Below are 20,597 nucleotides of genomic sequence, written 5' to 3' on the forward strand. Positions count from 1 at the left end.
GGGAGACAAGGAAGGCAAGGCTTTACCACCCTGGTTACACACTCATCTCCTCAGTCCCAGTCCTGAGCCGAACTGTGCTGAGCTGTGCTTAGCTGAGCTGTCCTACACATCCAACAGTTGTGGAAAGGACAACGTGAACGGAAACTACCAGAGCGCCAGCACAGTATGGTTGGGCTCGGCCCTGTTGGTGTATAAAGCCCCTTAGAAAACACACTCACTCCCTCACTCACTCACACACTCACACACTCACACACTCACACACACTCACCAGCTGCAGGGAAGCAAGCATGTACTTGCAGGCCTCAAAGTTGTCCAGGCCGTGGAATATGGAAGCGAATGACTTCCTGTTCCCGACCTCACTCAGGGCTGCTACGACCCGGTCTCCGTAGTCATGGATGTCGAAGGTGGGACGCTCCTCCTGGAGAGAGGGGGGGGAGGGGGGGGAGGGAGGGGTCAGGGGGACTAGAGGTTAGCTAATAGCCAGCAGAGCATAGGGGGGGGGGGGGGTTGGTTCTGTGACTGTGTCTTTTCTGTGTCACTGGGAGCCTCCTCTCGAAAGGACGGTAAATGTGAAATGTGAGTCAGGCCAAAGTGGGGGGGGGGGGGGGGGGTTACCCCGGTTACGGTGGCCTGGTGGGGCCAGGAGCAGCAGCTCAGGCCTCATCATGTCCTCCCACGTCTTCACCCGCCGCGACAACTCCGACTCCTGGGCGTAACCCTGAGAGTTCTTCAGGAACTGCTCCTGAAGGAGGGAGGGAGGGAGGAGCAAGAGGGGGAAGGAGGGAGGGAGAGGGAAGGAGGGAGGGAGGGAGAGAGGGGGAGAGGGAGGGAGGGAAGAGGAGAGGGGGGGAGAGGGAGGGAGGGAGGGAGGGGGAGAGGGGGAGAGGGAGGGAGGGAGGGGGAGAGGGAGGGAGGGAGGGGGGGAGGGGGAGAGGGAGGGAGGGAGGGGGAGAGGGAGGGAGGGAGGGAAGGAGGGAGGGAGAGAGAGAAGAAGGGAGGGAAGGAGGGAACAAGAGAGGGAGGGAAGGAGGGAGAGAGCCAGAGAGAGGGGAGGAGGGAGCGAGGACAACATCAGCAGGGTAAGAGGAGGCAGCATGTATGACATCACCACAGGGGGTCTGGCAGAGGGAGGGACACAGTGTGACCTGGTCTCTCCAGGTACGGCGTGGTGCACCCTAGGACAGGAGACCAGGGGGGCGTGGTGCACCCTGGGACAGGAGACCAGGGGGCGTGGCCTACGGTACGTACCACACTCTGCTTCACCAGGTCTTCATAGCTCATCCCATCTGCCTGGGGCTCTGCAAGCAACAGACACACACACATTCAACACACACACATCCAACCGACACATGGAATGGAATATATTGGAATATGACAGGGTGAATGTATGGGGACTGAGGGAAGGACAGACGGACAGACAGGCAGACAGACAGGCAGACAGAGAGGATAGTGGATTGGGGGACAGACAGTCAGAGAGGACAGGGGTTTGAGGGACAGACAGACAGACAGACAGAGGGGATTGAGGGAGGGACAGACAGAGAGGATAGGGAATTGAGAGACAGACAGACAGGGGACTGAATGGCAGACAGACAGGATAGGGGATTGAGGGACAGACAGAGAGAATAGGGGATTGACAGAGGGACAGACAGAGAGGATAGGGGATTGAGAGACAGACAGAGAGGCAGACAGACAGACAGACAGACAGAGAACAGGATAAACAGTAGTACCGCCTGGGAATACCTGGCACGATGAAGTCCTGACCACCTCCAAACTCAGCGGGGATGTCAGCCAGGAAGTCGTGGTCCTCGTCAGAATGGTCGTCACCTAGGCCCAGACACAGAGGAACAGTACCATTAAGACGAACGTCGGGGCCTAATGCCATTTAGGCTACCATCGTACCTCTGTGTACCTTTCACCCAGGCCCAGACACACAGGAATGATACCACTAAGATGACTGGGACTAGTGTCAGGTGGACTACCTACCATCATCCCTAGCACCTACCTATCTCCTCGTTACCACCTAGTGTTCATGTTTCTATGAAATGGTATCCTGTTTGCTTTAGCTTATATCCGATGTACTTGTATCATTTCTATAGCAGGGCTCCGTTGAAAAAGACACTCTGGTCTGATTTGAAAATCAGAAAATCAGAAAAAAACTTTCTTTGTATAGCGCTTTTCCTGCAAACGTTGCAGCTCAAAGTGCTCCAATCATTATATAATCATAATTTAATTATTTCGTCATTTAAAGGCAATATTAAAAAGATGGGTTTTTAGTCTTGACTTAAATATTTGCTGAGGTTGCATCCCTAATGTAAACTGGCAGTGCATTCCACAATTTGGGTGCATAAAATGAATCACCAAATCTCTTCTTTTGTACATAAAACCAGCGTCAGAAGACCTGAGAGCTCTATTGGGCTGATATGCTAGCAAAAGGTCTAATGATATGTACATTAACGTAATGTAAACAGACGCTTGACATATTTACAAGCTTGCTAGGCAGATGTCCGTTGGTATCAATTCTAGCTTTTGAAGGGACACCAAACCACCTCACAGATGCTTCAGTCCAACTTGTTTTGTGATCCCCAGTATGACTAGTTGTGACCAGGGGCGGCGCTAAGGGGTGGCTACTTGGGCTCAAGCCCCGGATGTTTTCTGAAAAGCCCCGAATGTTTTACTTAAAAAATAAATTAAAAAAAAATATTAAAAAAACTCTCGTCAGTAACGTGCAGTACCGGAGTCCAACAGAGAGGCAACAGCTGCGCGACATTAGCCTGCGTACTGCGTAGCCTGCCCTGCCCTGAAGAAGACGTGATCTCAATCAGTGCCTGACTTTGTAAGCATGGATATCCCAACGTTTTTTTCAACAAAACAAGCGCCAAGAACTGTTGCAGCAGCAGTATCAGCAGCTGACAACAATGACATCACCAGCAGTGATGACATAGATGATGTTTCAGGTTTGTGAATCTTATTAGAAAGGTGACTGACTCACTGACACTACTTTTCCGGTTTGCTAATGCTAGCTGGCTATCATAACATAACGTTATGTTTATAATGAAAATGAAACATAGCAAGGTACTGTTACGGTACATGGTAAGAAATCAAACAAAGGATAATACTTATACAAATAAAGTGAATAACAGGCTGATAGTCTTTGATATCTGCACTCTGGTTGACTGAGTTACAAGTGAAAAAGAATGATGTAACGTTAATGTTACAGCTAGTAAACATGAGGTAACCACATTAAGTATGCCCTTATGGTAGTATGTATGTATACAGAACATGACTCAAATCTATCCTAAGATGTAACGCTAACTAACTAAGTTTGTTTAATGTCCCAGGGGGGATTTGATTTCACAGTACTATACACAGGCCAACAATACATGTAATATATCGTCATATAACACAGGACAAGACAATCAATACAATATAAGTGGTGAGCCCAGAGTCTGCCCTGTATTACATACTGTAACATAACTAGCCTCAGCCCATCAATTCTGTAATTCTATACAAATATAAATGATGGTGACTGACGTGTGTGTGTGTGTGTGTGTGTGTGTGTGTGTGTGTTTACTGTCTATTTTGTAATACAGCCTTTTGTCCGCTTTAAGGTGGTGGTAAGTTGAAGGTTGAAGGCACATTTTTTCGGCGCGCACATTATATTCTCCCTCTGGGCTAAGCCCCGGATCTCCTACAATCCTAAATCCACCTCTGGTTGTGACTAGTGGATGAACCATCCATGTCAGCCACGAGCTGGGTGGGCAGGTCTCATCCGAGGGTCGTCTTGTGTTGCAGGACTCCAGGGTTAGGGTCAGTGTTAGGGTGAGGTGGTGGACAGCATTCATCCAGGGGGTCATCTTGTGTTTCAGGACTTCAGTGCCAAAGTGGAACGTGCAGTCTCCTTTCAACTAGGAGAACACGTCGACGGATGTAGCTGTCTGTCTCTCCTGTCTGTCTCTACTGTCTGTCTCTCCTGTCTGTCTCTCCTGTCTGTCTCTACTGTCTGTCTCTACTGTCTGTCTCTCCTGTCTGTCTCTTCTGTCTGTCTCTCCTGTCTGTCTCTACTGTCCATTCTGATGTTCTAGGAGTACTAGATTTATGTATTTGTGTGTATTTTAAAATAACGTTTGCATGAACATTTACTTGATCCTATGTGTCACTGCTTATTAAATACACTGATGTTTTAAACGGGGCTGTGTTTCCAAAGCCTTACTGTATCTACAAGATGGAGTCAGTTGTGTTTGTTTGGTGTTGTAGAGAAACAGAGACCACACGTTAGGATATTGGAAGTGAGTTTTATTAATCACAAACATGTTGTTCAGGAATTGTCAGTACATCAGTAATCCCTGTACCAAGCCCCCAACGGATGTTACATCAGGAAATCATCTCCTCAACAAAACAAAGTGACAACCTTATACTTTTACATTTTGCCCAGATACTTACTGTGTGTTTACTTTAGTTTTGTTCTGAATTATTATTAGGATGGTTGTTGTGGGGGGGGGGGGGTTGCCGATTTATTTGCTATATTTGTATATTTGGAAATAAAGTTACATGAACATTTACATGATCCTGTTGGTCACTGCTTATTTTAAACGACTCTGATGTTTCTAACGGGGGTAAATATAGGACCTGTCTCCAACGCCCTGCACCAGAATGCGAGGCTCTCTCTGGCCTGGTGGTGTGTGCAGCTTCAGTGCAGCTTCAGTGTAGCTTCAGTGTAGCTTCAGTGTAGCTTCAGTGTAGCTTCAGTGTAGCTTCAGTGTAGCTTCAGTGTAGCTTCAGTGCAGCTTCAGTGTAGCTGAGTGCAGCTTCAGTGCAGCTTCAGTGTAGCTTCAGTGTAGCTTCAAGGCTCCATGCTGTGTTACTCAATCTATTTAATCTGTTAACAAACGTCGTGTATATCTTCATCTCTTTGCATATTAATGCTATGTCTTTACCAAACATAATTCCCACTATAATTAGGCACTAAATACATAACAAATCTCTATTTCTACTCCAATGAAGAAGAAAAAAGAAAAGAAAGTTGAACGCTTCGAATGAATTAAAAAATAAAGATATTTACAAAATAGCAGATATGTTAAGTGTTTTGAGTGGGGGGGAAGGTTACACTATTCTTGGCTTAAGAACGGGCAACAGAGTCATCGTTTTTGTTTCTTTAACGCTGTTCTTGAAATGCAATTCAAGTTTTTATGTTATCTTGCGGAATTGAGATCGAAGAGAATCCCTTTGAACTGTACAAATGTGTTTGATGACGTGACTGTTGGTGAGCTGATGAGGTGATGGTAGAAGGCACTTAGAGGAATGGGCTCCGTTATCAATGTACAAATGAAAACCTTCAGTACCTGTTTGGTGAATAATAACTTCGTATCTGTGTGAAATGATTCAAACTGCGGGCGATCGCTATGTACACAATGTGTCTCCAGGACATTTTTTTGTAACTCTGGAATAAATGTCTGAAATAAATTCAGTTGTGAAAACTGATATATACAATTTTCTTTTTTTTTCTTTTTCGTCTTATTCTGTCATATTTGTTTAATGTGTTAAATCGTGATCTTAGAATTATAAGGTTCTATCTCCGTTTAGGGGAGTTCAGAGATATTGAGCGTCAAAGTTTTTACATTCCATTATGTTTTGTGAGATGGAACCTTTGTATTTTATTAATTACTAACTAAAAAATGTCAACATTTTAAAAATAACACCACACAGGCATTAATAAACACCTAATGGATCAGATTATGTAAAAAAAACTAAATTTTGACAAAAATGGAGAAAGAACCTTATAATTCTAACGTCACGTTATGTTTTAGCCTGGAGGAGTGGAGATGAAACCATGACAACTTCCTCTCTGAACGCTAGGCAGATCGTCTCTGTCGGGAGCGGTCTCGTCTTTTTAAAACCGCGGACAGAGTTTCATATCGCCTCTATAGGAAGTCACATGACTCATATCACCTCTTATAGGAAGTCACATGACTCATATCGCCTCTTATAGGAAGTCACATGACTCATATCGCCTCTTATAGGAAGTCACATGACTCATATCGCCTCTTATAGGAAGTCACATGACTCATATCGCCTCTTATAGGAAGTCACATGACTCATATCGCCTCTTATAGGAAGTCACATGACTCATCGCCTCTTATAGGAAGTCACATGACTCATAACGCCTCTATAGGAAGTCACATGACTCATAACGCCTCTATAGGAAGTCACATGACTCATATCGCCTCTTATAGGAAGTCACATGACTCAGCGCCTCTTATAGGAAGTCACATGACTCATATCGCCTCTATAGGAAGTCACATGACTCATATCGCCTCTATAGGAAGTCATATGACTCATATCGCCTCTTATAGGAAGTCACATGACTCATATCGCCTCTTACAGGAAGTCACATGACTCTATGGCCTCTATAGGAAGTCACATGACTCATATCGCCTCTATAGGAAGTCACATGACTCATATCGTCCTCTTACAGGAAGTCACATGACTCATATGGCCTCTATAGGAAGTCACATGACTCATATCGCCTCTATAGGAAGTCACATGACTCATATCGCCTCTATAGGAAGTCACATGACTCATATCGCCTCTACAGGAAGTCACATGACTCATCGCCTCTTATAGGAAGTCACATGACTCATATGGCCTCTATAGGAAGTCACATGACTCGTAGCATCGAGTGGAGAAAACGATAGTTATGGAGATAGACTCCAGTTCTATGAGTGGAGCGGAGCCCCATAGGGGAGCTCTGCTCCTATTGGTTTACCCGCTACCTAAAGTAGCCAATGACTGAATTTTTCAATGCCTGCACCCGCCTGGGGTGCTATATAAAGGGGCGTACTTCGCTCCATCATTCTCCCAAACATACAAAACAGCCGGGTTTGAACAAGTCGAAGTGGGCCAGCAGCCCTATGGGGCTCCGCTCCACTCATAGAACTGGAGTCTATCTCCATAACTATCGTTCTATATCGTGGAGCTCCGCCCCATAGGGGAGCTCTGCTCCTATTGGTTTAGGCGGAGCGAGCGAGGCCAAATGTACCCCCACTGAGACTATTAGTCCGAAAACAATCTCAGCGGCACCCGGAGCTGACCACTGATGTTGGTTCAAGACAACCTTAAAAAAGTTGGCCCAACCCACACCGAGTCTGCTCCACTGATCTAGCCCTTACGTGAGCACGTAGGGTTGTAGATCTAACGGAACATGTCCTGGAGGAGGGTCCCCTCCCCAGGCACATCCGTAATCATCCTGACAGCACTTGAATAGAATCCCCAACCAGGGTAATCCAAGTGCCTTCCCCACTACATCAGTCATCAGCAAAACTGAGGACAGAATGAGAAAAGGATGCGGAAGAAATATCACTTACCTAACCCTTACGTTGGGTTGTTGATCTAACAGAACATGTCCTGGAGGAGGGTCCCCTCCCCAGACACATCCGTATTCATCCTGACAGCACTTGAATAGAATCCCCATGACCAGGGTAATCCAAGTGCCTTTCCCACTACATCAGTCATCAGCAAAACTGAGGACAGAATGAGAAAAGGATGAGGAAGAAATATCACTGATCTAACCCTTACGTGAGCACGTAGGGTTGTTGATCTAACGGAACATGTCCTGGAGGAGGGTCCCCTCCCCAGGCACATCCGTATTCATCCTGACAGCACTTGAATAGAATCCCCATGACCAGGGTAATCCAAGTGCCTTCCCCACTACATCAGTCATCAGCAAAACTGAGGACAGAATGAGGAAAGGATGAGGAAGAAATATCTTTCAAGTAATACCGTACAAAAGGTGATGGCGACGACCAAGACGCCGCCTCACATATCTCCTCCACTCCCACTCCCCTGAGAATGGCCACTGACGTGGCCATGCCCCTGGTGGAATGAGCCCGAATGCCAGTCGGCACGGGCTGCCCCTTCGATTCGTATGCGAGGCTAATAGCCTCGCAAATCCAATGGGACAGCCTCTGCTTCGAGAGTGGTGCCCCGGCTTTCTGTCCGCCGTAGCAGATCAGAAGCTGGGGAGAAAATCTCAGTCCTGCCGTGCGCTTCACATATTGTGCCAACGCGCGCACCGGACATAGACAATGTAAACGCCTCTCCCTCTCTCCGTCGTGAGGAGGAGGAAAAAAGGCGCTCAGAGCACAGCTCTGAACCCTGAACCCACGATTAACCTTAGGGATAAAAGCCGGGTTAGGGCGTAATACAGCTTTTGTTTCGTCATCAGATATGATCAAACAATCTGCCCGTGTCGAGAGAGCGCATAAATCACTCACTCACTTAGCCGTAGTCAAGGCGAGGAGTAGACTCGTCTTGAGAGACAATAAACGCAACGACACAGTGTCAATGGGTTCGAATGGGGGCACGCACAGCGCCTCTAGCACAATCGACAGGTCCCATTTTGGCATTAGAGTCCTATGAGGGCGTCTAAGCCTACACACTCCAGTCAAAAAACGCTTAACCAGCGAATAACTGAACAGTGTCGTTGTCGCAAAACCCTCATGACAAGCTGAGATGGCAGCCGCGTAAACTTTAATAGTTCCCACCGCCAATCCCTTGTCAAACAGCGACTGTAAGAAGCACAAGAACGTTTCGACCCGACAGCAGACTGGGTCAACGTCCTGTCCCTCACACCACTGTGTAAACACTCGCCAGCGCGCCGCATATCCCTTTGCAGTGGATTGCGCGCACGCACTCTGAATGGTCTGAATGACCGCGTCTGTCAGACCCCTGCGTTCTAACAAATCCCTCTCAGTAACCAGGCCATGAGGGGGCCCCCCATCATAGGCGGCCGGCTCACCAAGCCTCTGGCTTGAGAGAGTGCATCTTGTCGATGAGGTATGGGCCATGTGCCCTCTACCAACATCTCCATCAGTTCCGGAAACCACGGGGCTCCGGGACGGGACGGGGCTACAAGAATTAACTCTAGCCTCTCTTACCTCACTCGTGCCAACAGTGGGAGGATAGATGTCAGGGGTGGGAACGCGTATAACAGGACCCTCGGCCATGGGTGGTGTGCGAATGCATCGACTCCCAATGGCGGGTTGTCCTGTTCGCGCAGGGAGAACCAAAGGCGACACTGCGCATTCGTCCGGGACGCAAACAGATCCACTTCTGCTTGCCTGAACCGTGCCCAAATCAGAGACACAATGGAGGGTGCTAACCTCCAGTCGTCGTCCCTCGGGCCTCCCCGTGATAACAGATCTGCTCCTTCGTTGAGCAGACCTGGAATGTGGAGAGCTTTTAGCGAACTCAGGTGTGTGACAGCCCACAGCCATATATCTGTCGCTAGGCGATGAAGTGACGCTGAGCGTACTCCCCCTTGACGATTGATGTATGCTACTGTTGTCCTGTTGTCGGATCTGACTAACACGTCCAGATCCTTTAACACCGGGGCAAAATGAAGTAGCGTTAACTTCACCGCCTCGAGTTCCAGCAGGTTGATGTGACGCGTCTCTAACGGTCCCCATCTTCCTGCCACCGAACCTGCCTGACACACTCCTCCCCACCCAGTCAACGACGCGTCCGTGAAGACTGGGTAGTGGGATGCCGGTCTGCCCATGGCGACTCCGCGCGGGTCTCTCCAGTAGCTCAGGTCGGTTTTGACCGATCTCGGTATTACAATCAACTTGCGACGGTGTCTCACTGGATCCAGTCGCAGTCGTGCGAACCACCTCTGCAGTCTGCGCATGTGGAATAGGCCTAAGAGGACCACTACATGGGCAGCAGACATCAGTCCTAGTAAGGACATCATTGACAGAGCGGTGATTGTATTTGTCACTCGACACACCCGGAGAGCTGACGTCAGTGTCGCTCTCCGTGGTGCCGATAAACTGGCCCTCATCTTGGCAGTATCCAACTGAATGCCTAGATAGGAAAACTGTTGAGCCGGCCACGGAGCACTCTTTGTCCAGTTGACAGCTAACCCCAGCTGAGTGAGGTGCTGCACCAGTGAAGTTGCGTCCCGAATGGCTCGATTTGGGCATTGGGCCAAAACCAGTAGGTCGTCGAGATATGCTAATATGCGTATCCCGTTTCGCCTCAGTGGTTCGAGTGCTGTCTGCACGCATTTGGAGAACGTTCGAGGAGCAAGCGCGTACCCGAAGGGCAGGCGCGTGTACTCGTAAACCTTCCCTTGGAAGGCAAAACGTAGAAATGTCCTGTGCCTCTCTGTGATTGGCACATGAAAATACGCGTCCCTCAGGTCTATGCTGATTCCGTAGTCGCCCTTCTGTATACAAGACAGAAGGCGCCTCGTCGTCAACATACGAAAGGGGCGTTTCGCCACTCTCTCGTTGAGGACCCTTAAATCTAGTATGGGTCTCATGCCTCCGGATTTCTTTGGGACAAGGAAATACGGGGAGTACCACCCCATGTCCCACTGGTCCCTCGGAACCATTGTCACTGCGCCCTTTGTTAGGAGATTCGTAATCTCCTCCTGGAGCGCACGTGTTTTTATCGGGCAGGACAAAATAGTCTCTCTCACGCCCCTGAAGGGCGGAGGAGGCTGAATGAACTGTAGTGCATATCCCCTCCTCAATGTCCTGTCCAGCCAGCCCGACAGAATACCTGCCCCTTCTAGCCATTCTGCATAACGCAACGACAGCGGCTGGGCCGTCTGTTGTGGTGCAGTCGACAGAAAAAGCTTGAATTTCTGTATGACCCCAGCCGCCGCTGCACACCGAGGAGGTGGCACAGCCCAAGGTGGGGTCATTTCGAAAGGGATGGGCTGCCGTCTGTAAAGAGTGTTTGTTATGTGTAACAATGCCCTTTATTGACGCAGGTTTATTATGCCTGATAATCAAAGAACCGGCCGCACGCTCATGAGCTGGGCCAGATCCTGATAGACATGGAGGGGTTATTGATGTAAATAACGGTCCCTCTATACGGCTACAGACAGGGGTGTTTAACCCCGTTTGCCATGAAGAGGAAACCGGTGGTGGGGTCATTACCGACCCCTCCGCCAGTGAAACTGGGCCACGCTGCCGTGGGGGGCCGTAGCGGGGCCCCCCAGTGGTCAGCGGCGGGGGCTGGGGATGCCGAGTGGGGCATGGCTCCATCTGTAGAGGTGGAGCCAGTGCCGCATCACACCGAAACCTCAGTTTCGCAGCCGTTGACGGTCTAGTCGTCACCACGGCGGAAGAAGAAGAGGTGGAGGGTCGCTGGAGGGGAAGGTGGCTGGCAAGGTGCTTCTTAGCCTCCTCCATCGCGGCCAGGCGCTCCGTCATGGTGTCCATGGCGGGACCGAATAGCCCTTGTCTCTCTATTGGAGCATTCAGTAGGGCCATCCGGTCCGCCCCGGTCATGGTGGTGAGAGACAGCCACATCTGTCGCTGCTGCACCACCGCGTTTGCCATCAAGCGACCCCCACAAACCGCGACGCCCTGGGCCAGGTACATCGTTGCGGCACTGAGCTTGCTCAGAAGCACCGCCTCCGCTGCAGACAAACCGTTGGGTCGGTCTGTGGTGATTTTCCCAATGGCGGCGTTAAACACGGCGATGTTATTCGCCGCTGCCGCCGCCTGCGCACCGAGAGCGTAGCTCTTGTCTACCAGGGTGGCGTTAAACCTGTCACGCTGGTTGGGCGGCATAGGTTTTTTAGGCACCGACCAGGCGCTGGACCCCGGTACCAAGTAGGCGGCTAGCGCTGGTTCGAGCAGCGGGGAGCCGTTGGTCATCCCCTCCGCGAGCCCCTCCACTCTGGTAAAGGGCAAGAACGCCTTCACCGGCGCCCTGCCTGTGAGTGGTTCTCCCCACTTGTCCTCCACGAACTTATCTAAGCCCGGGAGGACAGCGTTAGGAGGTTGGTCCTGTCGCTTCGCCCTTTTCCCGTAAAACAGGTCCTTCTCCCAGAAGGACTCCGTTGGGGGAGGGGAGGCGGGACGGGGAATTGCCAACACGCCTGCCGCAGCTTCCAGGAGGCCCTGGAAGTCGTGGTGGAGTGATGGGGGGGTGAGGGCGGGGAGCACGTGAGCCTCTACCTGCCGCTCGCTCTCATCAGAGCTTTCTGATTCTGACACCGGCACCGACCACTCAGCTGGGTGAGGGCGGCGTGATGTCAGGGCCGGCTGAGCGGGCGGGACCATCCCTACTTGGGGAGGTGCCTGCCCAGAACGCCGCTCTTGCTTGTCCTCCGCTGCTAGGAAATCGCAGCGGCAGGTGTCCCGGAGGAACTTCTTCGTGGTCGGCGGCGGACGATCCATCGCTGAAGGGAAAAGTCTCCTCCGCTGAAAAGTGTCCTCCGCTGCTTGGAAGTCGCAGCGGCAGGCGTCCCGGAGGAACTTCTCCATAGGCGGCGGACGATCCATCTTGAAGGGAAAAGTCTGGCGGGTCCTCCAGTCTTAGTAGTCGTCCTTCTCAGTCTTCAGATATAAACCCGTGCTGAACTTTTTGGGAGAATGATGGAGCGAAGTACGCCCCTTTATATAGCACCCCAGGCGGGCGCAGGCATTGAAAAATTCAGTCATTGGCTACTTTAGGTAGCGGGTAAACCAATAGGAGCAGAGCTCCCCTATGGGGCGGAGCTCCACGATATAGAACAATTATCTATATATAATCAGTACAATTGTTAGCCAACATAAACCCTGTATTATAACAAAGTAATACTGAACGTATTCCTGACATACAGCAAAATAAAACCCAAACTGGACAGTATTGTAAGGGTTGGGGAAGCGACCTTATTGTGGAGCGACCCTTTGGCGCCCTCTGGTGTTTTATGTATGCATTTGTCTGTCCTAATTAACTGATTTGTACCTGGTGTGTGTTGTTTGGCTGTGGCTATTTAGATCCCTCTGTTTCCCCTCTGGTTGTCGGTTGTTCACTTCATGTTGCGTTTGTTATATGTATACGATTCTTCTTAGCCTTATTGTTCCTCGCCGGATTAGGAAATAAGTATAGTTGACGATTGTAAGTACATTGCTCTGCCTTGTTCCTGTTATTATTTAAAACGTTTATCGGAGACTTGTTTTCTCCTCTTTTGTTTATCCGCTTACTGTGCGGTTATTATTTGTTCCGTTTACTCAAAATAAAGAGTACCGTTATTATTTAGTATACTCCTGCTTCCGTCTACTCTGTTCTACTCTGCGCCTGGGTCCAAACACATTACCCCATCGTAACAGAACAACCGACCATTATGGACCCAGCAGATGTAGAGCAGATTCGCACGGTGCTGAATACCCAGGGGGCTATGGTAGCCCAGCAGGAGCGGAACCAGCTGGCGATGTTTGCGGAGATCGAAAAGCTGACCATCGCCGTGACTAGCCTGGTGGCCGCTCAGGCCAACCCCACTCCACCAGCGGCAGCAGCAGCAGCTATGCCTCCTCTACCGCCGGTGACCACGCGGGAACCCCGACTACCTCCTCCCGAACGCTATGATGGACGTCCAGAGGGCTGCAGAGAGTTCCTGACTCAGTGTTCACTGATCTTCAGCCTGCAGCCCCTGTCCTTCCCCACCGAGCACTCCCGAGTGGCCTACATCATCACCCTGTTGACGGGCCGTGCCCTGTCCTGGGCCACGGCCGAGTGGGAGAGTCAGTCGCCGGCGTGCTCCGACGCTACAGCATTCACCCGGGAGTTACGCAAAATATTCGACACCTCCCGGGTGATATCGGGGCACGAAGCCGGTCGGCGGCTCACGGCGTGTCGACAGGGGGATCGCTCGGTGGCGGATTATTCCATCGAGTTCCGCACTCTAGCTAGGGAGGCGGGTTGGGAGGAGAAGGCCCTGGCCGTACTCTATACCCAGGGGCTCTCGGAGGCGATGAAAGACCAACTTGCCCTCCGGGACCTCCCAGAGCGGCTAGACGGCGTAGTGGAGCTCTCGGTGCGTGTGGACAATCGGCGCCGAGAGCGATCACGTGAGAGGGGCTCGTCGAGGGGCGCTCCGTTCCAACCTCCTCCTGCTAGGGAGGCGACTCGGCGGTTCCCGGAGGAGACCACGGAGGAGGAGGAGGCCATGCAGCTGGGCGCAACACACCTCTCCAGCACAGAGAGGCGGCGTCGGCTGGACGAGCGGCGCTGCTTCCGTTGCGGTCGCAAGGGTCACCGCTACAGTGCCTGTCCAGGGACCTCGGGAAACGGGGCAGCCCGCTAGTATCGGGAGGGGTATTAGCGGGTAGGGACATACCCTCGGGTTTCAATGACCCACGAACTTTTTTTTCTGTTAAGGTGCGGTGGGGACACTGTACCCAGCGAGTTCGGGCTCTGGTGGACTCAGGGGCAGCGGGGAATTTAATGCACGAAGGCCTGGCCTGGGGGTGGGGGGTTCCTTTGGAAGAATTGAAAGAACCCGTTCCTGTTCGAGCCCTAGACGGCCGGCCATTGGGGTCGGGGATCATTACCCAGCGCACTATGCCGGTACATATCCAGGTGGGAGGGGGTCGTTGGGAACTCATACGATTTTTTATTGTGGCCTCTCCTGATTGCCCTATTGTGTTAGGTCACCCCTGGTTAGCTTCTCTCAACCCCCGCATTGACTGGTCCACAGGTCGACTCTCCCTCGAAGCAGGCTCCGTCACAGTGCGTACTGAGTCTCCGCCCACGACTCTCGCATCCCCGTTGCAGCCCCAGTTCTCGCCTCTCCCCCTTTCCACCCCTCTTCCTAATTCCCCTGGCCCTGCTTCCCCTTCCAGCCCCGACCTGACAGGGGTGCCTCAGATATATTGGGACCTGGGGGAAGTGTTCAGTAAATCTCGGGCCGAGAAATTACCCCCCCATAGACCCTATGACTGTGCCATCAATCTGCTGCCGGGTACTGTGCCGCCGCGGGGACGCCTGTTTTCCCTCTCTCGCCCGGAGAATCTCTCCATGAATAAATACATAGAGGAAGCACTGGCCGCGGGTCATATCCGTCCTTCCACCTCGCCCGCTGGCGCAGGCTTCTTCTTTGTGGCAAAGAAAGACGGGGGACAGCGTCCCTGCATCGATTACCGCGGTCTAAATGACATTTCCATAAAGAATCGCTATCCCCTGCCCCTCATGGATACCGCCTTTGAGTCACTGCAAGGAGCAAGGGTGTTTACCAAACTGGATTTACGCAATGCATACAACCTGGTGAGGATGAGGGAGGGGGACGAGTGGAAGACGGCCTTTAACACGCCTAACGGACATTATGAGTATTTAGTCATGCCCTTTGGTCTCGCTAATGCACCCGCAGTATTTCAAGCACTAGTCAACGACGTACTGCGGGATTTGATTGGTCATTCGGTTTTTGTGTACCTTGACGATATCCTCATTTTTTCCAAAGACATTACTCAACATCAACGTCATGTCCGTCAAGTCCTCCAGCGCCTCCTCCACCACCAGTTATTTGTCAAGGCAGAGAAATGTGTCTTTCACGCCGACACAGTGTCATTCCTGGGGTTCATTATAACACGGGGGGATTTAAGCATGGACCCTGCCAAGGTTAGTGCGGTGTTAGACTGGCCCCGCCCCTCCTCTTTGAAACAGTTACAGCGGTTCCTAGGGTTTGCTAATTTTTATAGACGCTTTATCCGCAATTTTAGTGCCCTAGCTGCCCCTTTAACTGCCCTCACCAGGTCTACCCTCCGTACGTTCGCCTGGTCCTCGGAGGCGGAGGCCGCCTTCGTGGACCTCAAGCAACGGTTCACCTCTGCTCCGGTCCTAGCCCATCCGGACTCGGAAGTACCATTCCTGGTGGAGGTGGACGCCTCAGATCTCGCGGTGGGGGCGGTGCTCTCCCAGAGGTGCAGGAAGGATGGGAAGGTACATCCCTGCGCTTTTTTCTCACGTCGGCTGTCCCCGGCCGAGTGTAATTATGACGTAGGAAACCGGGAGCTGCTGGCCATTAAATTGGCTTTGGAGGAGTGGAGGCAGTGGCTGGAGGGGGCCGCACAGCCGTTTGTGGTGTGGACGGACCACAAGAACCTGGCCTACATCCAGGGGGCTAAGCGCCTCAATTCGCGTCAAGCCAGGTGGGCGCTGTTTTTTACACGCTTCCAATTTTCCATCTCCTTTAGGCCGGGGTCCAAAAACGTCAAGCCGGACGCCCTCTCCCGGCAGTTCGATCCGGCGGACCGGGAGGAAAAACCCCACCCCATTGTTCCGGAGACCCTTATTGTTGCCCCTGTGTCGTGGGGGATCGCTAAAGTGGTGAGAGCGGCGCTCAGGCGGGAGCCGGATCCGGGGGGAGGACCCCCGGGGAGGCTGTATGTTCCCAAGACTGCGCGCTCACGGCTGCTGCAATGGGCGCATGCATCGCCCCTCACTAGCCACCCCGGGGCTGCCAGGACCCTGGACTTTATTCGCAGGAGGTTCTGGTGGCCCACAGCGGAGAGGGATACGCGCGCCTTTGTGGCAGCCTGTCCTGTGTGTGCGCGCAGCAAGACATCTCGCCAGCCTTCAGCGGGGCTACTCCGACCCCTCCCCATCCCCAAACGCCCCTGGTCCCACATCTCCCTTGACTTTATTTCAGGTCTCCCTCCCTCTGACGGGTTCACTACCATCTTGGTGGTAGTGGACCGTTTCTCCAAGGCGGCCCACTTCATCCCCCTCCTCAAACTCCCCTCGGCCCGAGAGACGGCCGACCTGGTGGTGCAGCACATCTTCCGGGTGCATGGTCTCCCGCAGGACATGGTGTCGGATCGGGGTCCTCAGTTCGCTTCCAGGTTCTGGAAGGCGTTCGCTACCAGCCTCGGCGCCTCCGTCAGCCTGTCCTCCGGTTTCCATCCACAGTCCAATGGGCAGACGGAGCGTGTCAACCAGGACCTGGAAGGCGTGCTGAGGTGCTACGTCTCCGGCAATCCGGCGACGTGGAGTCGGCGACTGGCGTGGGCGGAATACGCCCACAACACCCTCCTCTGCTCATCCACTGGCCTATCCCCCTTTCAGTGCCAATATGGCTATCAACCCCCCCTATTCCCTGAGCAGGAGGAGGAGGCGGAGGTGCCCTCCGTCCAAGCCCACGTCGGTCGCTGTCGCCGGACCTGGAGGCGGGTGAGGGCGGCGCTTCAGCGGGCGTCGGCTCGGTCCCAGCTTCAGGCCAACCGCAGGCGTCGCCCGGCCCCGATCTTTCGCCCGGGGCAGAAGGTGTGGCTCTCGACCCGGGACCTTCCCCTCCGGGTCGAGTCCAGGAAGCTAGCGCCCCGGTTCGTGGGTCCGTTCAAAGTGGTGCGGCGGGTGAACCCGGTGGCGTATAGACTACTACTCCCACCTTCCATGCGGGTTCACCCGACCTTTCATGTGTCCCTACTGAAACCCTTCGTCACTTGCCCCATGTCCCCACCACCCCCCCCTGTTCCCCCGCCACGCATCATTGATGGACAGACTGTTTATACAGTACGGAGGATTATGGATTGCCGGCGGAGGGGTAGGGGCTTACAGTTTTGGGTGGATTGGGAGGGGTATGGGCCGGAGGAACGGTCCTGGGTGCCTCAGAGGGACATATTGGACCCAAAACTAATTACAGACTTCCGCCAACTACATCCTGAGGCACCCAGGTGAACGGCAGGTGCCGTTCGTCGGGGGGGGATACTGTAAGGGTTGGGGAAGCGACCTTATTGTGGAGCGACCCTTTGGCGCCCTCTGGTGTTTTATGTATGCATTTGTCTGTCCTAATTAACTGATTTGTACCTGGTGTGTGTTGTTTGGCTGTGGCTATTTAGATCCCTCTGTTTCCCCTCTGGTTGTCGGTTGTTCACTTCATGTTGCGTTTGTTATATGTATACGATTCTTCTTAGCCTTATTGTTCCTCGCCGGATTAGGAAATAAGTATAGTTGACGATTGTAAGTACATTGCTCTGCCTTGTTCCTGTTATTATTTAAAACGTTTATCGGAGACTTGTTTTCTCCTCTTTTGTTTATCCGCTTACTGTGCGGTTATTATTTGTTCCGTTTACTCAAAATAAAGAGTACCGTTATTATTTAGTATACTCCTGCTTCCGTCTACTCTGTTCTACTCTGCGCCTGGGTCCAAACACATTACCCCATCGTAACAAGTATATTCAATATATACAAGATAAACAGCAAGCAGAGAAGGACACTTAAATCAAGGATGCTGATTGTGTTGGGTGTTCCTCAGCGTGTGTCTGGTGATCTGAAGCTTCTTACTGTCTAAGACTATCTACAAAACATCAACATGAAACTTTTCTTGTAATATTAACATGGAAATCCCAGCAATAAAATAAATTGTGTAAGACCGTCGATCGAAGAACCAAATCTAGATATGCTATCCTTTATCAAGTCATTTATCATTTGTGTAACTTTTTTTTCTTCTTTCTTTTCTTTTCGTGATCAGGAAAGGTATGAACGCTTACAACTGAATACTGAGCAGGTTAAACACGTTAAATATTAGAGATGCTCCGATCAGGGTTTTTGGTGCCATAACACATTAAACAAATATGACAGAATAAGACGAAAAAGCAAAAAAAAGCAAATTGTATATATCAGTTTTCACAACTGAATTTATTTCAGACATTTATTCCAGAGTTACAAAAAAATGTCCTGGAGACACATTGTGTACATAGCGATCGCCCGCAGTTTGAATCATTTCACGCAGATACGAAGTTATTATTCACCAAACAGGTACTGAAGGTTTTCATTTGTACATTGATAACGTAGCCCATTCCTCTAAGTGCCTTCTACCATCACCTCATCAGCTCACCAACAGTCACGTCATCAAACACATTTGTACAGTTCAAAGGGATTCTCTTCGATCTCAATTCCGCAAGATAACATAAAAACTTGAATTGCATTTCAAGAACAGCGTTAAAGAAACAAAAACGATGACTCTGTTGCCCGTTCTTAAGCCAAGAATAGTGTAACCTTCCCCCCCCACTCAAAACACTTAACATATCTGCTATTTTGTAAATATCTTTATTTTTTAATTCATTCGAAGCGTTCAACTTTCTTTTCTTTTTTCTTCTTCATTGGAGTAGAAATAGAGATTTGTTATGTATTTAGTGCCTAATTATAGTGGGAATTATTTTTGGTAAAGACATAGCATTAATATGCAAAGAGATGAAGATATACACAACGTTTGTTAACAGATTAAATAGATTGAGTAACACAACAGCATGGAGCCTTGAAGCTACACTGAAGCTACACTGAAGCTGCACTGAAGCTGCACTGAAGCTGCACTCAGCTACAATGAAGCTATACTGAAGCTACACTGAAGCTACACTGAAGCTGCACACACCACCAGGCCAGAGAGAGCCTCGCATTCTGGTGCAGGGCGTTGGAGACAGGTCCTATATTTACCCCCGTTAGAAACATCAGAGTCGTTTAAAATAAGCAGTGACCAACAGGATCATGTAAATGTTCATGTAACTTTATTTCCAAATATACAAATATAGCAAATAAATTGGCAACCCCCCCCCCCCCACACACAACAACCATCCTAATAATAATTCAGAACAAAACTAAAGTAAACACACAGTAAGTATCTGGGCCAAATGTAAAAGTATAAGGTTGTCACTTTGTTTTGTTGAGAAGATGATTTCCTGATGTAACATCCGCTGGGGGCTTGGTACAGGGATGACTGATGTACTGACAATTCCTGAACAACATGTTTGTGATTAATAAAACTCACTTCCAATATCCTAACGTGTGGTCTCCGTTTCTCTACAACACCAAACAAACACAACTGACTCCATCTTGTAGATACAGTAAGGCTTTGGAAACACAGCCCCGTTTAAAACATCAGTGTAGTTAATAAGCAGTGACACATAGGATCAAGTAAATGTTCATGCAAACGTTATTTTAAAATACACACAAATACATAAATCTAGTACTCCTAGAACATGAGTTATTATAGGAACTGGTAAGGGCTTTCAATAAAGTATTTTTGATTACATTTTAATGTTTTTCCTTAAAGGCTCCCCCTCAGGAGGAAGCACGGCCAGTTCACTCCACTTCTGAGGGTCAACTTGTGGGTCGTGGAAGACAGAAAATTGCCTCGCGACTTGTGTCCTCAGAAGGTGCTGTGTTCTATGGTCATTTAAAGTAGCTAATGCATATTAGGGGTGCAACGGTTCTCTGTTTATATTGAACTGTATGGTTCGCCATCCACGGTTCAATATGCACCAGTGAATTTTCAGTGTATGATGCGTTCCATTGAGTCGGAGGTCGAGTTTGTCTGGAACGCAGTTGCTTCTGTAACTTATTCAAATGTTTGTTCATGGCGAGCGGATTTGAGAGTTGAGGGAACGAAAACAGTGAACAGAAACGTTACTGCAAGCATTGATTAATCATGTCTTTCTGCGCATATGGTCTACCTGTCAAGCCTTAAGTGCACTTTTACTTTTAATTCTTCCTCTCCTATACCAGTAGTCAAGCCTAACATTTTACATTTGAAATGTGTTCAATCAATGTGTTTATGACTGTGGCCACCAAGATTGCCCTGCAGATGAACTGCAAGATGGGAGGAGAGCTCTGGAGTGTGGAGATCCCAGTAAGTCGACCCAGTAAGTGGTCAGAGATGTACTGCACCCCCTCCACGGCCTTCCACAAGGAGGGGGACAGGGAGAGGAGACCCTGGGCATCCCTGGGGGAGTTGCTGGAGCCTCCAGCCTTGGTGACGTCTGCCCGGCCTGGACCCCCGCCTCCGCCTGTGTTACGCCTACACAGGACAGGACAGCATTCTCTTA

The sequence above is a fragment of the Nansenia antarctica genome (assembly GCF_963989245.1).
Source record: "Nansenia antarctica genome assembly, chromosome: 15".
In the NCBI taxonomy this organism is placed as follows: Eukaryota; Metazoa; Chordata; class Actinopteri; order Argentiniformes; family Microstomatidae; genus Nansenia; species Nansenia antarctica.